Source organism: Melitaea cinxia, chromosome 10, assembly GCF_905220565.1.
Source record: "Melitaea cinxia chromosome 10, ilMelCinx1.1, whole genome shotgun sequence".
NCBI lineage: Eukaryota > Metazoa > Arthropoda > Insecta > Lepidoptera > Nymphalidae > Melitaea > Melitaea cinxia.
In genome coordinates, this window is record NC_059403.1 from 12,450,799 (window position 1) to 12,465,003 (window position 14,205).

The following is a 14,205-nucleotide window of genomic DNA, read 5'->3' on the forward strand; positions in this document are numbered from 1 at the left end:
TGAAAATTATGCAATACATACTGATTACTTAAGAGAAGGGCTACAGAAAAGTATAATTATACCATTATTGCAAAACTCATAATTCTTATAAAAACTTGAATAAATGCAGACTAAATTCTTATCCCATATTTTGAGATCTATGAGAATTTGGTCTGCGTTTGTCCGTGTTTTTATGAGGTTTGTGAGATTCCCATCCCCTAAATAATGTATTCCTGAACGGTCCACTTCGCAAGCTTGCAAGAGTTGTTCCTGAGTTCATTAGCAAGCACCACTCCACGTGAGAGTTTGACGCGACTCCACTCCGTTTGTGAGCTTCGAGTCCTACTCGTTCAGAGTCTTGATGCTCAGGAATTGAGTTTCATTTTGAGGACCTTGCATCACAGCATCATGTTCACAACGAGCTACTAGTGCTTGTTTATTGCCACATTAAAAAAATATTAAAACATTTACTTTTATAAAGAGTCCTGTCGCATATGCGTAGCTTATGTACATATAAAGTAATATATTTGTAATCAATACAACATTAGCATTACACAAAGTAGGTATGGAGTCAAATACAATTTTTAAAACTCTCCATATGCTTGGTATTACTCAAATGTTTGTGTACCGAGCTATTGAAAACTACAATGAAACTTCATCTGTTTGTGACAGAAACAGATCTGGCTATCCACGTAGTGTTCGTACAATAAAGGCGATCAAAGCAGTTAGGGAAAAAATTCGATGAAATCCTGTCCAAAAGCAAAAGATTTTTTCTCGGGAGATAAAGATAGCACCTAGAACCAGATCGCGTATTTTAAAAGATGACTTAGGACTTGCAGCCTATAAGAGACGTCATTGACTTGTCATTTCTTAAGTTAGAGGTTACAGAAAAATTTTGTTTACGAAAGCGATTTTTTTTACAATTGTGCAATATTTTAGCAAATAAAATGACCGTATTTATGCTCTAAGAAACCTTCCGATTAGTCAACAGAGTACAAAGTGGGCATTATTCGACTTCAGTGATGGTTTGGTGGGGTGTTAGCTATGAAGAAGTGACTGAGCCTTATTTTTGTAAAAAAGTTATCAAAAACATCGGCACAAGTGTATCAAGATACCATTTTGAAAAGGTAGTTAAGCCACATAACAACACTATGTTTAATAACCAAGTATGGTCCTTTCAGCAAGACTCGGCGCCGGGCCATAAAGCTCGATCTACTCAATCTTGGTTAGAAACTAACATTCCCGGATTTCATCCAGAGGCGGCTCTAGCCCTTGTGTCGCCCGTGTGCAACCAGTACCCTGGCGCCCTCTAGTAGGCGCGGGGTCAAAATGGAATACTTACAGTTATATTTTCAAACGGAAATTCGGGTGCAAAGAGTGCAATTTTAAATGATGTCGGGAAGCAAAAATTGTTTTTTAGGAAGGAGGGGGTAACGACAATAAGAAATCACAACTTTGAAGTTCTTTTAAAAATATTTAATTAAAAACTTTTATATTACAGGACGCTCGCACAGACAAATATATATATATACACACATACACACACATAAAACTGTATTTACAAAAAAGTTACTTTTCGTGCTTTTGCATTAGCGAAATCTTTAACAATGTCACTGACTTCAATTTTGATTTGATGTTCAATACTTATTAACGATAAATTTGTCAATGTATTTTGTGACAATGTTGTAATTTTTAATTATTTTTAGTTTAGAAAATAATCTTTCGCTGTGTGCTACAGTGACTGGAAGTGTCAGGTACATCCTCAGTGCTGTGAGGATACTAAAATTAATTTATTCTTATACAAGTAATTTAAAATATCAAACGGCGTAGTGGAATCATCAATAAACATCGGTAATAATTTGATTTCACTAAAGAGCTTGAACTTTTCCACATCTGAAGAGCCAGCATGGCAAAGTTTATTTTGTAAATTAGAACAATGTGGTTTTTTTTGTATCCGAGTCGAAATCCTTTCAGTGTATAAATTTTTGAAGAAATGAAAAATTTACATTATTTTGATTCAAAAGTTCGAACCGTTCGTCGAACTTAGTAATTGCGGTGTCTAATAAATAGTAGTAAAAATATAATATAAGCTTTAAAATGTATTTTCGCGTCTGTTATCGGTTCATCCTCCGCCTTCTAATTAAAAAACCTTTTACGAGCGCAAGGGCGTGTATGTGTGGGAATTTCTGTTATTCCCTCGAATTCTTCCGTTACAGTTTTCGGGCTGTTAAGAAGCTCCTCAAAAGCGGACTCATTACGGAATTCAGACAAACTTATTTTTGAATTGTCAATCATTTTCAACGCTTCTGACAATACATCGTCTGACTTTTGAAGTGCCTTGCTAACTACATTTATCTTGCTTAAAATTTCAAACCAAATAAGCAGAGAGCAAATGAATTTAAACGACTTAATTTTTGCCAGTGATTTTGCCATATTTATTGACTCCGAATCTTTGCTCCTATCGGAATATATGGTAAACAAGGCATCATACACTTTTCTCAATTCAAAACGTAGAGCTTTTACTGCTTCAACCCTGCTCTCCCATCGAGTATTTGAGAGTGGTTTTAGACTTAAAATTCTTTAGCAAGTATTTGCCAACGTGCTGTTGACGCAGAAAAAAACATAAATTTCTTGTACAATAAAAAAGAAATTTACAATTTCTAATGAACTTTGAGCTGCGCCATTCACTAACAAATTTAGGCTGTGTATCGCACAAGGTACATAAAATGCGCGCGGGTTTAAATCTAAAATTCGTTTTTATAGACCTATATTTTTCACGTTTGCACCACTATCGTAAGCTTGAACACGCATATCTTGTATGTCAATTTCACTTGAAATTAAAAAATCTAAGAAAAATTAGTTAAGCGCAGGCCAGTAGACACAGACACTAGTCTGCAATAGGAAAAAAACCCAGAAAGTGTTCTTTTACTTCAGCCTTGTTGTTGCTTGCATTTAAAAGAACGTACCGCACGACAACCGATATTTGTTCTTCGTGAGCAATATCTGGAGTGCAATCTAAAATAATTTAAAAATATTTGGATTGTGTCAATTCCAAAACAATAGCTTTTTTATTTTTTCTCCTAATAATAATTAATTGTATTATTTTATTCTGAATATTATGGCCAAGATAATAAGTTAGGCGTGACTCGGACTTTTGAATAAGGGCAATGTGTTCCGTAAGCACATTATCAAAATTAGAGGTATATTCAACCAGCTTTATAAAGTTACCATTATCAGGATCGTAAAGTTTTTCAGATCTTCCCAGAAAAACCAGACATTGCCTAGCAAAAAAAATGAATTACCGTTCAAGGTTGGGATCACCGGGATCGGTTGAACCAGTGATTGGGGTCAAATGAAACACATTCATCATAAGTACAGGATATATATATATATATATATATATATATATATATATATATATATATATATATATATATATACTAGCTGACCCGGCGAACTTCGTATCGCCTAACAGTGACTTTTAAGTATTATCACAAATCTTTTGTATGGGGGTATAGAAAAGTGTTGTTTTTAGACTTTTTCAGAAAATTAAAATTTTTTTTTTTTTTTAGAATTTTTCTCTCCGTAAAAACCATCCTCGTACTTCAAGGAATATTTTAAAAAAAGAATTAACGAAATCGGTCCAACCGTTCTCGAGTTTTGAGCTTAGCAACACATTCAGCGACTCATTTTTATATTATAGATATATATATATATACTAGCTGTGCCCGCGGCTTCGCCCGCGTTGAAACCAGTGTGTTACAAAGTTTTCCCGGCAAACTTCCAGTGAAACTCTCATCAAAATCGGCTTAGCCGTTCCGTAAACCTTTCTCTTGAAGCTCTCTCTCCATTGCGCAACTTAGGGCTGTTATTGAGGGACTGAACGAGCAGAATGCGGAATTGAAGAAAAGTATAGAACTAATGTCTGGTAAATATGATGAATTTTTGATACAAATTAAAAATCTTGAACAGCAAAAAAATGAGGATAAAAAAACTATAACGCACCTTGAGGACAGAATAGATTACTTGGAGCGTAAATCTAGATCAACTGGTCTTGAAATTAAAAATGTCCCTAAATTGGAGAACGAAACAAAAGAAAAACTCTGTAATGTGGTAAAAAATCTCGGTAAAGTATTAAATTTGGATGTTAATTCTAACAGTATTAAGGATATATACAGAACTAATCCTAAAAAAGATAAATTGCACAAACCAATTATTGTGGAGTTTAATACAGTTTTACTGAAGGATAAAATATTGCAAAACATCAAGACCTTTAATAAGTCTAAGAAAAAAGAAGAAAAATTGAATACATCACACTTACAATTTAATCAACCTGTAAATCCTATTTTCGTGACGGAGACACTAACGACTAGGACTCAAAAACTATTTTACCTGGCAAGGACGTTCCAAAAAAGTCACGGTTTCACTTACTGCTGGACTTCACATGGCGTTATTTACCTCCGTAAGGATGAAAATTCACCACAAATTCGTATAAATACGGAAGCAGATATTAATAGATTAAAAAGTTCAATATGACTAGATTTTGTAATAAACAACTTATTTTTGTATACCTTAGTTAATCGTAAGTTATCAATTTTCACTTATTTTTTGTTTGTAAGATGTTTTTTTTATAATTATTTCACAGTCTACACACATTAACATTTACAATTACACAATTAACAACAGTAAACTTTCACATTCTAAGTGCAGTTACTATAATAAATGGCATTTCCTACTACTATTAGTCAAGGGTTTACCCGTACTATTAATGGAACTTATACGTAGTATATTCTTTAATTCGATAATTTAATAAAAATTTCGGAAGAAATTGAAGATATTTCCATTTCTAAGGTTTATGCATGCGATATTGATGAATGTAATAAATTAGTGGGGAACTCCCCTAATAGTTTTAAGATTCTCACGCAAAATATACGTAGCATTTATAAAAATATGTCCGATTTTGAGGTTTTGATTCATAGGTTGGGGATTGATTTTGATGTGATGGTTCTTACTGAAAGTTGGCACGGTAAATCTCTCTTTATACCTGGACTTAATAATTATAACTCATTTAAAACTCAAAACAACAAGAAACAAAATGATGGCGTTGCTCTTTATATCAAGGATAATTTGTCTTTTTCTGTAGAGGAACCTTCATTTCAAGAAGGCAACTGTTTAATTGCGACACATGGAAACGATATTGCAATTATATCTATTTACAGATCGCCGTCGTATCATAACATTGATTTATTTCTAACATCGTTAAACATAATTCTTCAAAAGTTGCATTCCTTTAAAAATATTTTTTTGACAGGTGATATAAACATTGATATTAAAAAAACGGATTTAATTAGTGATAGATATCTAACATTAGCTGCTTATCACGGACTTTTTCTTGGTCATAATCTTACAACCCGCGAAGTAAGCGATTCTTGTTTGGATCACTTTTTGATAAGGACTAATTTCCCATCTTTAATTATTGTTCCGCAGGCAAGAATAACTGACCACTTTCCTGTTATGATATCAGTAAATATGAATGTAGATCGTGTCTATAGTACCACGAGTTATAGCAAAGTTAACACGCCTAATATTAAAATTGATTTGTTAAAAATTAATCTTATGCCTATTTTTGCTTCTAATGATCCTAACCATGCTATTGAATATTTTGTTAATGTGATTAAAGAGGTTATTTATAAAAATACTGTCTCCATCACTTTGTCATCACGAAAGAGAATATTAAAACCCTGGATAACGCCGGGCCTATTACGTTGTATAAAACATAGAGACAAATTACATAAAAAAACTAAACTTTTCCCTCTTAATTTAATCCTAAAAATATCTTATAGCAGATACCGAAACTTCTGTAATGCACTATTAAAAAAGGTAAAAAATAATTATGAAAAAAATGAAATAAGTAATGCTAAAAATGATAACAGAAAGTTGTGGAAATTAATAAAAAATAGGTTAAATACTTCAAACAGAAATAGTAATTCATCTATTGAGTTGTTAAATATTTCAGATTCGTCATTAAGCTCACTAAACGAAATTAACAACTATTTCATTACAGTTGGTAAAACATTAGCAGAAAAATCCTACATTCGCCAAAATAAACAAAATAACTGTTCATCATCGGTGCAGAATAATGAATCGCGATTGAGTTCTTTTGTTTTGTTAGACACAACTCAGGATGAAATAAGTCAATGTATAGGCAGCTTGAAAAATTCTGCCACTGTTGGTTGGGATGGTATTTCTAACATATTTATCAAGGAACATAAAGAGTTTTTAATTCCGCCATTAACACATATTTTTAATTTATGTTTGAATATGGGAATTTTTCCCACAATTCTCAAAAAATCGGAGATACACCCGATTCACAAAAAGGGAGACAAAAAATTACCTGCGAACTATAGACCTATATCTATTTTGCCCTCATTGTCAAAAATTTTGGAAAAAATTATAAATAATAGGCTCACTGTTTATTTAGAAAATAATAATATTATTTCGTCAACTCAGTTTGGTTTTCGTAGGGGGAAATCAACAGATGATGCAGTATTTACACTAACTGATTATATAAGTCAAAATTTAGATAAAGGAAAAAAAGTATTATCCATTTTTTTGGACTTGGCGAAAGCCTTTGACACTATTTCGGTACCCAAATTGATTTCTAAATTAGAGGTATTGGGAGTTAGAGGTAAACAACTAGAGTTGTTTAAAAGCTACCTTTCGGAACGTACACAATGTATACGTGTCGATAATTATGTTAGTAATTGTCTTCAGGTCGAGTATGGCGTTCCACAGGGTAGTATTCTAGGTCCTACACTGTTTTTGATTTATATCAATAACCTCTCTTCCTTGCTTTTTTCACAAGGTAAATTGATATCGTATGCTGATGATACTGCATTAGTATTCGTCGGTGATACATGGTCTGAGGTTTTTGCAGCTGCGCAGGATGGTTTTGATGTTGTAATTGAATGGCTTCAAAATAACAAATTAACAATAAATATTGAAAAGACCAAGTATATGGTGCATTTGATTCGCAACATTAATGGGCCGGGTGAGATCTACAAATTGATATGTCATTCCTGTGGTCGAGGCTCAAACTGCGCTTGCCCTTTTATTGGGCGAGTGGATTTTATCAAATATTTAGGTATTACCATAGACTGTAACCTTAACTTTAAACGGCATATTTATGATTTATCAAGTAAAATTCGAAAGTTAACTTACATTTTTAGAAATCTTCGAGACGTTGTTGAACCAATTATTTTAAAAAGAATATACTTAGCTTTATGTCAATCTATCATTTCATATTGCATTGTATCTTGGGGTGGAGCATCAAAAACAACTTTAAAATCTCTTGAGATAGCTCAACGCGCGGTACTTAAAGTTAGTACTTTCAAACCACTTCTTTATCCAACGAATGAAATATATAAATATTGTGAGGTCCTCACAGTTCGACAGTTATTTTTACTTCATATTATCTTGAAACAACATTCAGAGCTATATAAATATACCAAGAAAATATTAAATAAGCGCCGAAATTATACAATATGTTCCAACAATCAAAAGTTTCGAACTGCGTTTATTCGTAAATTTTATTGTTACTTGGGACCTTTTATCTATAACAAAATTAATAAAATGTTGAAAGTTTCTTCTGACAATAGTAAAATATGTAAAACAAAAATTTTTAACTATTTTTTGAGCTTATCTTATGATGATACTGAAAATCTTATCTGCACTTAAAATTGCTAAAGTAAAACTAATCATTACTGTAAAAAACTTGCACAATCAGCTATCCATTATAGACAAAAGTACACACACACCCACCCACACACACACATACACACACACACACACACACACACACACACACACACACAGACACACACAAAACAGCATGCGAGTACTTACTCTCACTTCGCTTATACTTAATAAAATATTCGTTAATATTAAGAATAAAAAAAAACTTATTTTTAAAAAATTGTTTTGATGGTAAATATTTCCAAACTTTAATAATTGTCAACCTTTTTTGTTTTTTCCAAATTTTGTATTTATAATCCTTGTTTTTTATTGTCTTGTCATCTTTGTATACAGATTAGTATTATTTATGTATTCGGTATCTGAACGCAAATTCTGATTATGTAACAATAAACTAATTTTTGGGGAAGACACTGTGGCCTGTAACACAGCTTTATTAAGCTAGCACGGGTCGCAGGGCTTCTTGATATTGTAAACTACATAATTTGAGCAAATAAAAACTATTTATTATTTATTATTTATTTATTATTGGTGAAACCGCATGACAATTCGTCTAGTAGATTTTGAGGGAATCGTTCACATACATTTTTGGGGACTTTGTTTTATAATACACTAACTGTTGCCCGCGACTACGTCCGCGTGGTTATAAAGATATGTATTGCTATTAAGATGCTTAATGCAATTTTTTTTATTTCAGTCACTTGAAATGCTTATATCACACTGAGTAGCTTTTTAAAAGGCACAATTTACTATAATTTAATAGTTATTTTTTATAAAATCTATCTATCTATACACCACATTTTTAGTTTTATTTTCAGGCTGGAGTATAAATAACGTATCAGGCGAACTTATAGCTGCTGTATATGTTTCATACAAACTATCAATCCCAATTCCCCCTTAGCGGTGGAATATCGCAAAATCCGTTCTTAGCGGAAGTCTACTAACTATAATCTACCTCACTGCTAAATTTCATCTTTGTCCATCCTAGATGGATGGATCATCCAGCGGTTTTTGAGTTCTCGTGATGAGTGAGTCAGTGACCTTTCTATTATATATATACCGAAGGTCACTCATCACGAAATCTCCGAGACTATAACACCTACAAACTTGAAATTTGGCAGGTAGGCTCTTATAGGACGTAGACATCCTCTAAGAACGGATTTTACCAAACTCGACCCTTAAGGGGGTAAAACGGGGGTTGGAAATTTGTATAAAAGTCCTATGTTTTTGAAGTAAGAGACTTGAAATTTAAAAATATTTTAATTTCCATTTGTTTTCTAAAAATACATTATTTGGATACCTTTTCACCATCTATAGAATATAAATTTCAAATTTAGAACAGAAGTTCTATTCTGTTCTTATTCTATTCTAATCTGTTCTGTTCTACTCTGTTCTGTTCTTATTCTGTTCTATTCTATTCTATTCTTTTCTTTTCTATTCTGTTCTGTTCTTATTCTGTTCTTTTCTTTTCTATTCTGTTCTATTCTGTTCTATGCTGTTCTATTCTGTTCTATTCTATTCTGTTCTGTTCTATTCTGTTCTGTTCTGTTCTATTTTGTTCTCTATTCTGTTTAGTTTTGTTCTTTTCTGTTCTCTACTATTCTGTTCTGTTCTATTCTGTTCTTATTCTATTCTGTTCTGTTCTTATTCTGTTCTATTCTATTCTTTTCTGTTCTATTCTGTTCTATTCTGTTTTGTTCTTATTCTGTTCTGTTTTATTCTGTTCTATTCTATTTTGTTCTCTATTCTGTTTTATTTTTGTTCTGTTCTGTTCGATTCTGTTCTTATTCTATTTAATTCTGTTCTACTCTGTTCTGTACTTATTCTGTTCTATTCTATTCTATTCTGTTCTATTCTGTTCTGTTCAATTCTGTTTTGTTATGTTCTATTCTGTTCTCTTCTGTTCTCTTCTGTTCTTTTCTTTTCTATTCTGTTCTATGCTGTTCTATGCTGTTCTGTTCTGTTCTATTCTGTTCTGTTCTGTTCTATCCTATTTTGTTCTCTATTCTGTTTAGTTTTGTTCTTTTCTGTTCTCTACTATTCTGTTCTCTACTATTCTGTTCTGTTCTTATTCTATTCTATTCTGTTCTTTTCTGTTCTGTTCTATTCTGTTCTGTTCTATTCTGTTCTCTTCTATTCTATTCTGTTCTTTTCGGTTCTATGCTGTTCTATTCTGTTCTATTATGTTCTGTTCTATTCTGTTCTGTTCTGTTCTATCCTATTTTGTTCTCTATTCTGTTTAGTTTTGTTCTATTCTGTTCTCTACTATTCTGTTCTGTTCTATTCTGTTCTTATTCTATTCTATACTGTTCTGTTCTTATTCTGTTCTATTCTATTCTATTCTGTTCTGTTCTTTTCTGTTCTATTCTGTTCTGCTCTTATTCTGTTCTATTTTATTCTATTCTATTCTGTTCTGTTCTTATTCTGTTCTATTCTATTCTGTTATATTCTATTTTGTTCTGTTCTGTTCTATTCTATTCAGTTCTGTTCTATTCTATTTTATACTTTATTCTGTTTAGTTTTGTTCAAATTTCAAGTCTGTTTCTTCAAAAACATAGAACTTTCATACAAACTACCAACCCCCGTTTTACCCTCTTAGGGATTGAGTTTTGTAAAATCCATTGTTAGGGATGTTTACGCCCTATAAGGAACCTGCTTGTAGATTTTAAATTTGTAGCTGTTATAGTTTCGGAGATTTCGTGATAACTGAATCAACCTACCATTCCCCGTTTTAACCCCAAAAGGGAGTTGATTTCTAAAGATAAATTATTTGGACACCTTCTCATCTTATATAGAGCATACATTTTAATTTTCAAGTCTCTTAGTTCAAAAACATAGGACTTTCATACAAACTTTCAACCCCCGTTTTACCCCCTTAAGGGTCGAGTTTCGTAAAATCCGTTCTTAGCGGATGTCGACAGCCTATAAAAAGTCTACCTGCCAAATTTCAAGTTCGTAGGTGTTATAGTTTCGGAGATTTCGTGATGAATGACCTTTCGCGTTTATATATATTATATATATATATATATAAACGCGAAAACAGCACGATATATATATATATATATCGTGCTGTGTGGCTACGGCACCAAAGAATATAGTCAACCTCTCTCTTCCCGTAGGTGTCGTAAGAGGCGACTAAGGGATAACAAGGTTCCACTACTACCTTGGAACTTAAGAAGCCGAACGATGGCGGGATAACCATCTAACCGCTGGTTTTGAAACACACAGGCCGAAGACGGGCAGCAGCGTCTTAGGTGCGACAAAGCCAGCCCTGCCGGTCACCAACCCGCAGCAGATAACCTATATACCTAAATGAAAACAAACTATCCACTTATTTATAGTTAAACCAAAAAAATGTATTTTTTCAGTGAATATTTTATATCCGTGCGAAGCCGGAGCGGGTCGCTAGTATTATTATGAACCAATGCTTTAACGTCACCCCTTTTTTACCGGAAAATCTAATACCATAAAAACTTGTAGAACCTAATCAATTTTTGTGTTCCTTCGCTCTACATAAAATTATAAGGTTTAAAATAGCAAGTCACTGTTCTTAACGAACAATTCCGAATCATCGCTCACGGAATACAAAAGTGATTGCCATCATTTATAATTATATTCCATCTGCTATCTCATGAATAGGAATAAGGCAAACCGGTGGTTGAGGTAGCCTACTATAATGTGTATAAGAACTCTCTCACATGAGTATCAATACTATCATCAGTGACTGAGTGAGTATTTCTTCGTGCCAATGCTTATTTTTAACGCAATCTGTGATCTATGCACTTTATTCTCACTGTTACGCATAATTCATACACGTTTTATTGTAAATAATTGTCGTTACAATGAGTGTGACACTGTTTGAGGCTCAAAGCTTAAAGTTTGATGATTAAAAATTTTTCATGTAAATACGGGCAGTGGAACACAGCAGGCAGGGAAACATGGTAAAACTGACGAGCAGATAAGGAATGGAAATGCACTCAGTTTTTTTTTTTGAGGTATAAAAGCGAAATCTTTGTAGATTTAGAGGTTTGCATATCGTGCTTGTCCTGGGCGCGATATGTATTTTTAGTCTACCTAAGAAGAAGATAGTGGGTGTCGTTAGAGGTGACTAACACATATAACACAGTTCCACTACCGCCTTGCGTGGTGGCTATGGGCAAAACACATGAGCAGTGAACTGCAATAGGCTGAAATGAAGAAGAAGATAAAAAAAGAGAAAGAAGACGAAATTGGCCAAAATAGTGGCTTTGAAGTCTAAAGTCGTCTATAGGCCAACAATTTAATAAAATTTATCAAAACCTCAGACTAGGAACGAGATCGAGCTGAAAGATCGGTATTGGAGATGAACTGAACTGTCCTTACTGCATCACAAGTTGCAACAAAATTATAAATAGGATTTAAATGAACCTAAAACTAAAAACCTTAAAAAAAATTAAATTAATTTAATATATCAGTTAATTAACCCCCTCTCTTCCCGTGCGACAAATCCAGCCCTGTGGTCATCAACCCCCTTGCCCAGCGTGGTGACTATGGGCAAAACACATGAGTTCACACCATTTTTGGCGTAAACTTGAAGAGGCCTATGTCCAACAGTGGACTGTGATAGGCTGTAACGATGATGATGATGATGATGATGATGATGATGATCTATAATATTAAAACATACTTTATTAAGTGGTTACGATATATATATATATAATAGCGCTATCGTTATAAATAGCGCGTCGTTATAAATAGCGCATCGTTATAAATAGCGCATCGTTATAAATAGCGCATCGTTATAAATAGCGCATCATTATAAATAGCGCATCGTTATAAATAGCGCATCGTTATAAATAGCGCATCGTTATAAATAGCGCATCGTTATAAATAGCGCATCGTTATAAATAGCGCATCATTATAAATAGCGCATCGTTATAAATAGCGCATCGTTATAAATAGCGCATCGTTATAAATAGCGCATCGTTATAAATAGCGCATCGTTATAAATAGCGCATCGTTATAAATAGCGCATCGTTATAAATAGCGCTGCCGTTATAAATAGCGCCTCGTTATAAATAGCGCATCGTGATAAATAGCGCGTCGTTATAAATAGCGCATCGTTATAAGTAGCGCTATCGTTATAAATAGCGCGTCGTTATAAATAGCGCATCGTTATAAATAGCGCATCGTTATAAATAGCTCATCGTTATAAATAGCGCGTCGTTATAAATAGCGCATCGTTATAAATAGCGCATCGTTATAAATAGCGCGTCGTTATAAATAGCGCATCGTTATAAGTAGCGCTATCGTTATAAATAGCGCGTCGTTATAAATAGCGCGTCGTTATAAATAGCGCCTCGTTATAAATAGCGCATCGTTATAAATAGCGCGTCGTTATAAATAGCGCATCGTTATAAGTAGCGCTATCGTTATAAATAGCGCGTCGTTATAAATAGCGCATCGTTATAAATAGCGCGTCGTTATAAATAGCGCATCGTTATAAATAGCGCATCGTTATAAATAGCGCTGCCGTTATAAATAGCGCCTCGTTATAAATAGCGCATCGTTATAAATAGCGCATCGTTATAAATAGCGCATCATTATAAATAGCGCATCGTTATAAATAGCGCATCGTTATAAATAGCGCATCGTTATAAATAGCGCATCGTTATAAATAGCGCATCGTTATAAATAGCGCATCGTTATAAATAGCGCATCGTTATAAATAGCGCTGCCGTTATAAATAGCGCCTCGTTATAAATAGCGCATCGTGATAAATAGCGCGTCGTTATAAATAGCGCATCGTTATAAGTAGCGCTATCGTTATAAATAGCGCGTCGTTATAAATAGCGCATTGTTATAAATAGCGCATCGTTATAAATAGCTCATCGTTATAAATAGCGCGTCGTTATAAATAGCGCATCGTTATAAATAGCGCATCGTTATAAATAGCGCGTCGTTATAAATAGCGCATCGTTATAAGTAGCGCTATCGTTATAAATAGCGCGTCGTTATAAATAGCGCGTCGTTATAAATAGCGCCTCGTTATAAATAGCGCATCGTTATAAATAGCGCGTCGTTATAAATAGCGCATCGTTATAAGTAGCGCTATCGTTATAAATAGCGCGTCGTTATAAATAGCGCATCGTTATAAATAGCGCGTCGTTATAAATAGCGCATCGTTATAAATAGCGCATCGTTATAAATAGCGCTGCCGTTATAAATAGCGCCTCGTTATAAATAGCGCATCGTTATAAATAGCGCGTCGTTATAAATAGCGCATCGTTATAAGTAGCGCTATCGTTATAAATAGCGCGTCGTTATAAATAGCGCGTCGTTATAAATAGCGCATCGTTATAAATAGCGCATCGTTATAAATAGCGCATCGTTATTTTCACGGCCCCAGGCGCTATTGTTATTTTCACGGCCCCAGGCGCAATCGTTATTTTTACGGCCCCAGGCGCTATCGTTATTTTCACGGCCCCAGGCGCT